Source organism: Callorhinus ursinus, unplaced genomic scaffold (assembly GCF_003265705.2).
Source record: "Callorhinus ursinus isolate GAN/ISIS: 27379988/994484 unplaced genomic scaffold, GSC_fseal_2.0 scaffold35, whole genome shotgun sequence".
NCBI classification, from domain to species: domain Eukaryota; kingdom Metazoa; phylum Chordata; class Mammalia; order Carnivora; family Otariidae; genus Callorhinus; species Callorhinus ursinus.
In genome coordinates, this window is record NW_027397097.1 from 3,046,564 (window position 1) to 3,058,199 (window position 11,636).

Sequence of the window (11,636 nt, forward strand, 5' to 3'; positions counted from 1 at the left end):
AAACGTGGGTTTGTCCCTGAGCCTGGGAGAATTGGAGAGGTACAGGCATTACTTTATGGAGGAGCAAAAAAGACTCCATAAAGTACTTTGGTGGCCCTGGCCTTTCTCTGTGCCTCAGCCTCCGCATCTGTGAAAGCCGGGGATTGTGGACAGGGTCCCTATGTCTCCATCCAGCTGGTGCTGCACAGATTTGGGAGTTCACAGGTTGGAATTGAGGCGCTCTTGTGCCTGAGGTCTGCCAGTGCTTCTTCTGTTTAGAGTGGGGGCTCTCAGGGGAGAGCAGGGACAGAAAAGAGGCTGCCCAAGCTCAGCAGACAGGGGCCTGGAGAGAGTTTGGGAGTGGCTCCAGCCCCCACAGGCAGGGCTGCCGCTGTGGAGCAGGGTGGGGGCACTGGTCCCCCATCCCGCCAGCTTTCATCTCTCCCACCCCACCCGCTTCCTGGTGACTCTGAAGTGCTTCCCCCTTCCTCTGCCAGACCCTAAGCCCCAGGGACTCAACCCTTCTGAGGCCCCCACTTCTGCCTTCAGATGTCCCTGGAGTTTTGGCTGTGGGTTCCAATAGGTTCTAGGTGCCATGATGCCCCCGCATCTGAAATGGAAGCTCGGCTTTGGGTTTTGGGTTCTGGGCCTAGTGTGGGGATGGCTCAGGGTTATTTCAACCATGGCCTACACTCCCACTGTGTTCCCTGCCTGTGTGAAGAGCTTGGAAGCCCTAAAGCTTGGACTAATTTGGTCACTCCCTGTTCCCAGCACTCTCACGGCCCCTCTGAACTCTTTCTTTGTTTCTCTTTCCTTGTCTCTGTTTCCCCCTTGTCCTGGCTCTGGTGTCTTTCACAGTGGCCACAGAGAGAGCCAGCAGGCAGGGAGTGGGGGACTGGAAATTTTGGACCTATCCTTCCTTGTGAGAGCCTGGTGGGACAGCTCCGATTGCCCCTAACTCCGGTGCCAGTTGTCTTTGGAACATAGGGCTGGGGGAGGGCAAGGGCAGCTCCTGCCAGGGGCCCCTTCCCCAGCTGTCTTTCCCACATAATTATCTCCTCAGGGAGCCTGGAAGGCTAAATTAGGGAAGAAGGCAGGAATGAACCAAGGGACTCAGGGAAACTGTGGGAGGGGGGATGCTCCTAAGAAGAAAGCACTGAGACTCAGAGAGGAGGTGGGAGTTTTTGCAGAATTGGCTTTTGGTCTGTCTCCCTTCGTATTGTCCCCCTGTCCCACCAACTTTAGGGAGAGGCTTAGCCTCCTCCACCCCCGGAGGGCTATGAGGTGGGGCATATCTGCCTATAATACAGGTTTCTCCCTGTCCTCAACAGAGCATCTCTGCGGCCTCCAAACCTTAGCTCACTCTAGTCCTCCCACCTTTCTAGGCCTAGCTTGATGTTCCCTCTTGCCTCGTAGAGGAAAGAACCAGTAAGTCTATATTTGGAAGAGCAGGGTTTGAGCCGAGGCTCCAGATCCCTGTGTGGCCTAGGATCAGTCACATGCCTGCCCTATACCTCACTTTCCCCTTCTGTAAAATGGGGGTAATGGTTTCTGCCTGGCAGGCTCTTGTAGGGTGAGTGGGTGGTGTGATCACTCCCTCCCTGGGGGCAGGAGAGAGGGGGGAAAAACCAGGCTCCACTGCCCCAGCTACTTCTCAGTGACCAGCCATGGCCCCTCCTCCCTGTCCCCTACTGGTTTCTGAGCACAGGGCTGGGCACTCTGAGCCTCAGTATTACCTGGTGGACTTGCATTGGCTCAGAAGAGAATCACCATTCCCTAATTCCCCAACCCCCTCATAAAGCCTAGAAGTTCTCCCATCTACTAGCCCAAATCCCTTCTGCTACACCCTTCCTTCTGCCTCCAGGAAGATGGGGAGCAGCTGTTCACCCCCTCGTTACGGCTTCCATGGAAGAGACAATGTTCCCTTGTTTCGGGCCCGGGGCTCCAGTCACGCTCCCTGGGCTGTGGGTGGAGATGGTGTGGTGTGAGCTCCAGAATAAGAAGGGAAGAGAAGAGGCTTTCACACTCTGCTGATGTAGCAGAAATCAGGCTGAACCCAGCCAGGGGCAAACAAGAGAGGCCCTGGTGGGTAGAAGTGGCCCCTGACCCAACCCCAGGCTTTGGGGAGTCCCTCAAACTCAGGTCTCTCCCAACCCAGAAGCTGCATTTGCCCTCTGCATGGCGTATCCCCATTGTGAGCGGGTGGCCTGGGTACCAGGCCCGGCTCAGCCTCTGACTCGCACTGAGACCTGGACAGAGTCGTCTTGGGCCTCAGTTTTCCCATCTGTACAGTGGGATGTTAGACAACCTGGTCTTTGAAGCTCTGAGGGAGGACAGCCTGCAGAGTGGTCAACAGAAACAGGAAGCATTGGAGTACTGCTGGAAGAGAAAGGAAAGGCAGCTCTGTGCAACAGCTGTGAGAACCTAGGAGCCCAGGGAATAAGGAATAGCTCGTGGTCATTTTATTCTCTGAACACCTGCTTGTGTTTCTGCTGGGAGCAGGCAGCAGAGCCTCCATGCCCTGCCCCTGCCACACCCCTTGTCATTTCCACTTAGACCCGCAATAGCCTGGATGATAGACTTCTTTCCAGGGATTCCCCTACCCCGGCCTTAAAGTACAGTCTTATAGCCTAATTTTCCTTCCTCAGATACTGATACTCATTTGACAGATGTGACAACTCTAGCCCAGAAACAGGAAATGACTTGTGTCTCAGAATCATAGATGGATTGACTCACAGAATTTTAGCATACTGGAATAGCAGTAACAGTGGCTAACATTTATTAAGTACTTACTGTATGCCAGGTATCTGAATGTTTCATTCTTCAAATGTAAAAGCTGTGAGAATCTTCCAGTGCTGAATTCTTATAATTGCAGGCTGGTAGATTCCCACTGGATCCTAGAATGTCAGTGTCTTAAAGGTGGAGGAGCCCAAGCAATCCCTGTTTCTTGGTGGGATTGGCCTGCCATCTAAGTAAGGGGGACAGGGTCAGGGGGGAGTTGGGGGGGGGTCACCTGCATACCCCTAACATCCTGAACACCTTCCTGGTGGTTATTTAATTCACTGGGACCTGGGGGTGGGATGGAAAGAACTTTGAGCCTCAGAAAGGAGAATGCTGCATCTAAGGTCACACAGCTAGGCGAGGCACAGCCAGGCCCAAGCACCGACCCCCTGCCCCAGCAGACATGCCCACCCCCCACCCCCCAGCTTGCCCAGCCAGCTCCCTGCCTTGCTGAGGAAGGCCTGGGTTGCAGCTCTTCATCACCTGTCTTTTCTCTGTGTCCCCTTGGCAGGGAACCCATGGGGGCGGGGCTTCTCTCCTTTTCCCTCCTTGGCTCTTTGCTATAATTTTTCCATGGAAACTGGTTTGGGGAGGGGAGGCAATCAGGACATTTGGAGTTCTGAGTAGTACCAAATATCTATAATTAAATGTCTTGTCACCCAGTAGGAGGGTGGCATGGGGAGGACAGGCAGAGGGCTGTCCCTTTCTTCTGTTTATTCCTGCCCCCCCCCACGCCTTCCTAAGGGCCCGGGACTATTGGAGGGAGTACAGTCCGGGAATGGGTCCCCCCCCAAACATGGAAGAGTTGGGGGATGGACCAGAGTTGAGTCTGACATTTTTCAGCCCCACATTTCTGGGACGAGCTAGGTTTGGGAGGCTCTGGGCTGCTGCTAATCCTGTCCCCAGCACCCTCTCAGTGGAGGAACTTGCCCCTCCTGCTTCCTTCCCCCCACCCCCATCTGTGATCTCAGGCTACACATGCTGCCCTGCAGCAGATGAAGGTACCCCCCAGGCCGGAGGAACCAGACACTCAGAGAGTTCAGAATCTAGAAGCAGACTGAAGGGCCCTTAGGATGTTGAGGAATCGGCCTGAGGGCTGGCAAGGGAAACTTCTTGGAGGAGGTTATGCCTGGAGCCTGACCTTGAAAACTAGAAGAGTTTGTACAGCCAGAGAAGAGAGGGAGGGTTCTAGGAGGAGGGCACAACGTGAGCAAAGGCTAGGAAGTAGGAAAGACATGGCAGGTTGTGTGTGGTAGGAGTTTCTATAGAGACATGGGTGACCCTTGATAGAGCAATGCATTCATCCCTATAACAAATACTTACTGAGCTCCTGGATGCGCTGGGCACTCTCCCAGGTCCTGGGGATACAGTAACAAACAAAACAAAGGCCTGGCCTCATGGAGCTTCCAGACTAGTGAGGAGACCTGTGTGTAAATGGATACATTATGCATCAGGGAGAGGTAGGGGCTAGGGAGCAAAAGAAAGCAGGTTAAGGGAGTAGAGACTGACGGAGGGAGTACTATCTTAGATCAAGAGGTCTGGGAAAGCCTCTCTCAGGAAGTGAGATCTGAGCAGAGGCCTGGAAAAAGTGAGAGAGCAAGCCAGGTGGCCATCTCAGGGAAAGAACATTCTGGGCAGAGAGGAACAGCAAGTGCAAAAGTCCTGAGGTAGAAGTGTGTTGGAGGAATCATCCAAGAGGACTGTGTGGATGGAGCAAAATGGGAATGAGGTCAGAGAGGTAAGGGAGGGTGGGAGTGGATCAGGGTAGAGGCAGATCTCATAGGCCAATAGGAGGACTCCAGCGTTGACTTGAAGTGAGATGGGGTAGGCACACAGTGACCTGATCTGACTTAGGCTTTACTAGGTCTGCTCTGTCTGCTCTGTCAGGGTAGATTGCAGGGGCCCAGGGTGGAGGCAGGTAGGCCGGTAAGGAGGCCACTGGAATAATCTGAGTAAGAGCTGATGGTGGCTTAGGCTGGGACCGAGGTGGTGGAGTAGTGGGTTTCTGCTGCAGCCCAGAGGGTTTTGTGAGAGCCTGGACCCCAGCGTTCAAGGTGAACACAGAGCTACTGTGGCTCTCACAGCTGGGCAGTGTGTGAGGGGTTGATTAGTGTGGGGAGGGGGAAGTTGATAAAGCCCCCAGGGTGTCCTGGGGCTGTAGGCTACACTGACTGCCCCTTGCAGGCCCACACTGGCTGGGCTCAAAGAGTAGGAGGGTGGAACCACCACAGGGCCCTGGTGAGGAAAGCAACAGTGCCATGTCCCACTGGTGTCTCCTCTTCAGCCACCACGACACCCATCAGCTCCAGCTTGCATATCTCCTGGGACAGGGAGCGCACACCACCCTAAGGTAACCCTGTCCCTCCCATCTGGTCCTCTAGCCAGGTGGGCATTGCCATGGTCCCAGTATATGGATGAAGAAGCCGGTCCAGAGTAGACAGAGGTTTGCCTAATGCTCTGTGACTCAAATATGGGATTTGGCCCCAGGTGTCCTGGCTCCCAGGCCATACGCTGGTCCCACAGAGTTCCCACTGAGCAGAGTTGGCTAGAATGGCAGTGGTAGGGTGGGGGAAGGGGGAGCCCATGTTTCCCAGAAAGGCTTGAAGCCCTGGCGTACTTATTGGGAAATGTGCCCAGGCAGCCTGGCGCCTTGCTGGCACGCCCTAAAATGGGGGCTCTGGGTCCCCTGGGAAGCAAGAGCCTATTGGAGCCAATGCCCCCGCCTTGGGAGTTGATCCTCTCCTCCCATTTCCACCCAATCCTCTGGGGCATTCCAGGGGTGGATCCAGGCAGAGGACAGCTGCCAGGCTGCCAGGCCCTGGGCAGTGAGTGAGTCCTAGCCGATGGCATGCAGGGGCCTGGGGCCCCAACCAGGGTGTCTGAGCTCCCGGAGGGGTGTCCACGACCACCCCCTCCAGTAGCCAGGGTCACCAGGGATGACGTGGTGTAGCACATGAAGGTCTGCACTAGGGATCAGGAGATGGTGTCCAGCCTTAACCTCTACACTTTGCTGGTGTGTGGCATTCAGTGAGTCCCTTCCCCTCAGAGCCACAGATTCCTCCATGCTCTTGGGCACCAGGATAGAAGCTCCCCCCCCGCCACCCCACCCCCGGGCTGGTGGGAGAGGCAATAGCTTTCCCGAGTAGGTCTCAATTTGTAGACTGAAGAGCTGGCAGGTGGGGCCCCATTCGGCGGCTGAGGAGACTGAGGCTGAGTGGGGCTGGGCCGCACCAGGTCTGGCCCCCGAGGCCCTGCCCTTGCCACCAGCTGCTGTTCTGGGCTCCACCGCGCACACACACAGATGAGGCCTCTGCCCACCCGGGTGGCAGGCTGTGAGGCTCAGGCCGGGGCCTAGCCCCAGAAGTGGTGATGCTACGGCCACCAGGATTTTTAAACTTTGTCCAGGGCATGGGGCCGCCACGTGGCTCTGAGACGCTCCTAAGGCAGGGAGAGACTGAGGGGGAGTCCGCTTTTGCACCTGAGGTCAGAGGGACATGAGCTGATTCCAGTCTAGGTTGGCAGATGGGTGGTGTATTGGTCTCCTTTTGCTGCTGTGGCAAAGTACTACACACTTAGGACTTAGAACAGTACAAATATTATCTTACGGTTCTGGAGGTCAGAAGAAAAGGGTTTCACTGGGCTAAAAATTAAGGCGTTAATAGGGCTGTGTTTCTTCTGGAAGCTTTAGGGGAAAACCTGTGTCCTTGCCTTTGGCAGCTTATGGTATCTGCTGGCACTTCTTGCTTTGTGACCCCTTCCTCGGTCTTCAAAGCCAGCAGCATCTTTCCCTCACCCGTACCTCCTGCCTCCCTCTTGTGAGGAACCTGGTGATTACTTTGGGCCCACACGGATCATCCAGGATAATTGCAAAATCCTTACTCTGCAAAGTCCCCTTTGCCATGTAAGGTAACATATTCACGGGTTCCAGGGGTTAGGACATGGACATCTTTGGGGCAGATGGGGGGGCTCCCTACCCCCGTGTGCCGGGAGCTCCGTGTTGGGGATTGGTGACCCTGGTGCTGTTGGACCAAAGGACCTGTCGGGTCCCTTCATGCTGAGGCACTTCCCAGGAGGGGGCATGTGGAGGGAAGGAGCACAACCCGGATCCCTTCTCCCCCCAAGGCTGGCTTTGGGACCCAGGGCAAGCATTTACAGACTCCTCTGCACTGCCCCCTCACTCCACCAAGGATTATTGTTAAGAGTAAATGAAATCATGCTAAGAGGGCTTGGCACATAGTAAGTGCTCAAGAAGTGTTAGTTCCTTCCTTCTGGACTGAGAGGCAAGAGGATTCTAAGGGACTAGGATTCTAAGATTCAAATAGACCTTGACTCCAGGATGCTCAGATTCCCAGCATCTCTTTCCAGCTTAAAGCAGAGGACAGAGCTCTAGACAGGAGGGCAGGTGGGGTACTGACTGGGTAGGTTCCGTGGCCCAGTAGCCTGGGCCTTTGAAGATGGGAGGTGGGCAGAGGAGAGGACTAGGCGTTTGGGGGGAATCAAGTACCTTACTGTCCTTGCTCTTCTCGCCAGCTCCCCCTCCCGCTTTGTTACCGCCAGCCCCAACCTGGGAGGCTGAGCAGAGCCAGAGCCCTCCCTGGTCAAAGCCCCAGACCCATTGGAACCAGCCTCTGAAGCAGGGCTCAACAGCCCCTCCAAGCCAGGGAGTCTGAGGGTCTGGTGGGCTTTGGGATCAGACCAATAAGGGTTAACATCTCAGAGCCGACTCTGAGTCACTCACTGGGTGAAAACTAACAAGTCATTTCATCTTAGCTCGGAGCCTCAGTGTCCTGCCTTGTCAGCCCAGGACCCCAGGTTTAGAAGCTCTCAGAACGGTGGCCACTTTAAGAGCATGCACTTTTGAGATTGCTTGTTCAGAGTGTAGAATCTTGTGGTTTCAGGATGAAGGATTCTGTTTTTTTTCCAGGAGTCCATACCTCTTAGCTTGATTTTGTTCCTGCATTTGAGATGGTTACTTCTTGGTTCTGAGATTCTGGGGCCAAGGAGAGGCGGGGCGGGTCCTGGGCCAGTTGGGCGGGGGCGGGGGGGGGGGGGACTGTGTCGGAGGGGGCCAGGCTGAGGGAGCTAGCGCCAGGTTGGTGTCTGTTTCCTGTTTATTGGTTCCCAGGGGGTGAGCAGGCCCTGCCCCAGAGCAGCAAGGAGCAGGAGGGAGGGAGGCGGGGTGTCCTGGCCGCCAGCCAGCCCCACAGCCCAGCCTCCTGGGACTGCTGAGACCCCTCCCCCTGAGCCCCCTTAGACAAACAGCCAGTCCTTTCCCAGGACAGGGCATTGGAGGTCAGGGAGCAGATGTGGAAGGGAAGGGATGGAAGGACACGAAGGGACCCTTCCCCCCAAAAATCCTACTGACTCTATCTTTCTTGGCTGCCTGTGTCACTGAAGTCTCACTCCTGCTTCCTCACTGTCCCCCTCTGTCTCCCCCTGTCTCCCTGAGAGTGGGGGTGTGGAGCGGCATGGTGGTGAGATGTCCAACTTCTTGGCAGGCCAGGAGGCAGGAGGAAGAAGAAAAGGGTTAGGACCCTCCATCCCAGGAGGTCCACCTGGAAAGATCTTTAGAAACCAGCTGTGGCAGGACGCCTGGGTGGTTTAGTCGGTCAAGCGGCTGCCTTTGGCTCAGATCATGATCCCAGGGTCCTGGGATTGAGTCCAGCATCGGGCTCCCTGCTCAGTGGGGAGTCTGCTTCTCCCTCTGCCTGCCGCTCCTGCTGTCCATCTCTCTCTCTCTCTCTCTGACAAATAAATAAAATCTGAAAGGAAGAAAGAAAGAAGGAAAGAGAGAGAGGAAGAGAGAGAAAGAAAGGAAGAGAGAGAAAGAGAAAGAAAGAAAGAAAGAAAAGAAAAAGAAAAAAAAAAGAAAAGCCAGCTGTGTCTTCTAACTATCCCTTACCCTGGCATAATTGAGAGGGTAAACTGAGGGCCAACAAGGGGAGTGGTCTTCCCCAAGGCTGAGACGGAGCGGACCAGGCCCAGCCATCTGCCCTGTGCACCTCACTGCTGTTCCAGCCCTGCACTTGGACTGCTGCATATATGGGGCCACTGGGAATTCTTGAGCGGGGATGGCATGGGTCACTTGGCATTTCAGGGAGTTGGACTGAGCCAGGCAGGAGAAAGAAGCCTTGATAGAGGTCTGCAGAGAGGTCTGTCTTTGACCAGAGCACACAGGGAGAGGCTGTGTGTGCAGGAGCCAGGTTGAAGGTCTTAAGTGCCAAGTTAAATGGCCTGGGCTTTGTCCTGTGGGCAGTGGGGACCCATGGAAGGTTAGGAGCTAAGGAGGAGTATTGCCAGGTGGGACACATTAAAAAAACATTCTCTGGTTGTGGACTGCAGAAAGCAAGAGATGAGAAGCCCGAGCTAAGGGGTACAGGTAATGCAGGATGGAAAAAAAAAAAGGACTTACTAGGGAAATCATTTGGAGGTAAAACCTGACAATTTAAATTTAGGCTCAGGGGCCCTATCAGAAACTGGGATGAGGGGAGGAGGGCCCACCTCCCTCACTTCAGTTAGAGAATATGGCAGTGGGACAGAATGTGAGGTCATCTGAGTCATCCCCCTGCCTCAGGGCAGGGTGTTCCTCCGTATTTCTAGAAGGGGAAAGGGGCTCTGAGCCAGCTCAGGTCCCCGTCTCTGTCGCTGTACTTCCTGTCTAACTTCAGTCCCTCCTGCTCTAGGGAGAAGTGCCTGCTTCTCAGTGGGGTCTCCAGAGAAGAGCGGAGCTCCAGGCTATGCCCCCAGTCCCACTCCTTCTGGCAGTGGCCTGGGTGGGGAGCATGGGGGCGGGGAGAAGGAGCAGGCCAGTGCTGCCTTGCTAGCTAGGACCCAAGACTAGGCACTCAGTCTCAGTCTCCCTCTCTGTGAAGTGGGAATCCCAGATGTCGCAGAGTCCCAGAAAGCTCTGGACTGTGCCGGCCCTCAGGAGCTGGGGGTAGAGGGACCGGTAGGTAGACAGGCAGGCCGTCTCGCTAGCAGTGCTCCCAGTGGGTCCTGCAGTCAGACACAAAGTATCCTTGTGAAATTTGTACCCCAGACCCCAAGACAAGTGCTGGCCTCTGGCCCTGCAGTCCTGGAGGCCTTCCTGGAGGAGAGGAGGGCAGGCTGTAGGGAGAGCAGTAACTCAGATCTGGGGCCTGATCTGAGCCCGTTTCCTCATCAGATGCCTACGTACGTACCCTTCTAGCTCCTTGTGGCACCCTGGGTCCTCCTCCCCTCCTCCTGGACCAGAGCTCGCAGGCTTCTCCCCAAGGCCAGCGGGGGCGGTGCCTGGGGCGGGTGAGGAATTTCCGAGGGAACAGCTAAATTCAGCCCCAGCTAAAAATAGTCCTGGGCCTGGCCCCAAGGCTAGAGGGGGAAGGGGGGGGGACGCGGAGGGGAGGGGGAGGGGGAGGGGGAAGGCGGGGCAAGCCCTTATCCTGCCTGCCCCACCTCTTCACCTGGACCCAGGGCCTTGGGCTGCCGGAGACCTCCTCCCTCCTCCGTCCCACCAGGCCTTTCCCTCACTGGGGCTCTGTGCTTTCTTCTCTCCTCCCTCCTCTGTCCTCCCTGCCCTCCTCCCCCAGCCTCGCCCCTTCTGGCCGTCTCTTTTCCTTATTATCTCCCTGCCTCTGACAGAGTCGGACAGAGGCCCACCCGTGGCCAGGACCAGGCCTTCAGGAGAGGGCCTTGTATAGGGATGTGTCCCCTTGGCATCGTAGCCTGAGTGTCAGGAACCACCCCCGCCTCCATTGGCAGCTGATTGCAACCCCTTTCTTCTGGGGTGGGAGTGTGGAGGATGGCAGACCTCAGAAGTTCCGAGGTGTGGAGATGTGGGTGGGGCGCCTCGTTCACCCTGTGACCTGGTACATGGTTCTGGGCAAGTGGCTCCACCCTCGCCAAGCCCTCCTGTTCCTGGCACAGGGGGCATCAAAACACACTTATTAAATAAATAATGTGGAGGGAGTGGGGAAGGCAGGGGGAGGAGAGCTGGGCCCTGCCCTTGGGGAGTTCCCAGGCTCCTCGGAACTCTTCTCACCACCCTTGACCAGCCTTGTTTGGTCTCTACCCTGGAGATGACAGGCCTGAGCACCCAGGCAGGTGAGAGTTGGCAGATGGCAAAGGGTACGTCCCAGGCCAGTACCAGTTGGGGGTAAGGGTGAGGTGGGAACCAGACACTGAGGCCCAGGGAAGGTGAGGTTCCCAGCTCAGATCACAGAGCTCAGGAGAGAGGTGGTGGGATTAGAACCTAGGCTGGCCTCACTCCAAGGCTGTGGGAGTGAATTTGGTCTAATGTAGCAGAGAGGTCAAGAAGGAAGTGGATGGAAAGTCTTAGGAGATCTGGCCCATAGTGCTTGACTGAATGTGGTGCGACTCAGGGGTGGGGGTTCACAAGTAGTGGTAGCAAAGCGTGTCAAGCTCTCCCTGTGTGCCAGGCACTGGTCTGAGCACTTTCCACGCGGCCACTCAATTTATTATCTCACAGCCACCTCTGGGGAGGTACTGTCATCCCTGTTTCTAGATGAGGAGCCTGGGGCAAAGCCTGATAAAGTAGTTCCGCCTGGTTTAGGGAAGCTAACTAAGTGGGGAATTGGAGTCGAAACCCAGACAGTCTGGTTCCAGGATCTGTGAACGTCACTCAGGCTCCTGGCTTTCAGGCCTGCCTGGATGGGCAGCGGTGCCATCACCAAGGTGGGTACGAGGGAGGAGAGAGTGGACTCCGCTTTGGACGTAGGAAACCCACTGGGTTTGCAGTCCACAGTGCAGCCCCAGGAAGGAGCACATCGTGGTGGCTCAGTCAATACTAGGCGAATGGCTCACTTCAATATGAGGGGCCCTTGGGCTGCAAGAGGAGGTGATGGGCAGGCAGAGGGAATGAGTATTTCCTCCCACCA

The 11,636-nt window shown here is 55.9% G+C and overlaps 1 protein-coding gene across 2 annotated transcripts in view; it reads left to right on the plus strand.

Moving 5' to 3' along the window:
- Positions 1 to 11,636, plus strand: part of ARHGEF17 (Rho guanine nucleotide exchange factor 17) — a 57,477-nt gene that overhangs the window by 5,397 nt on the left and 40,444 nt on the right. The window lies entirely within an intron of this gene.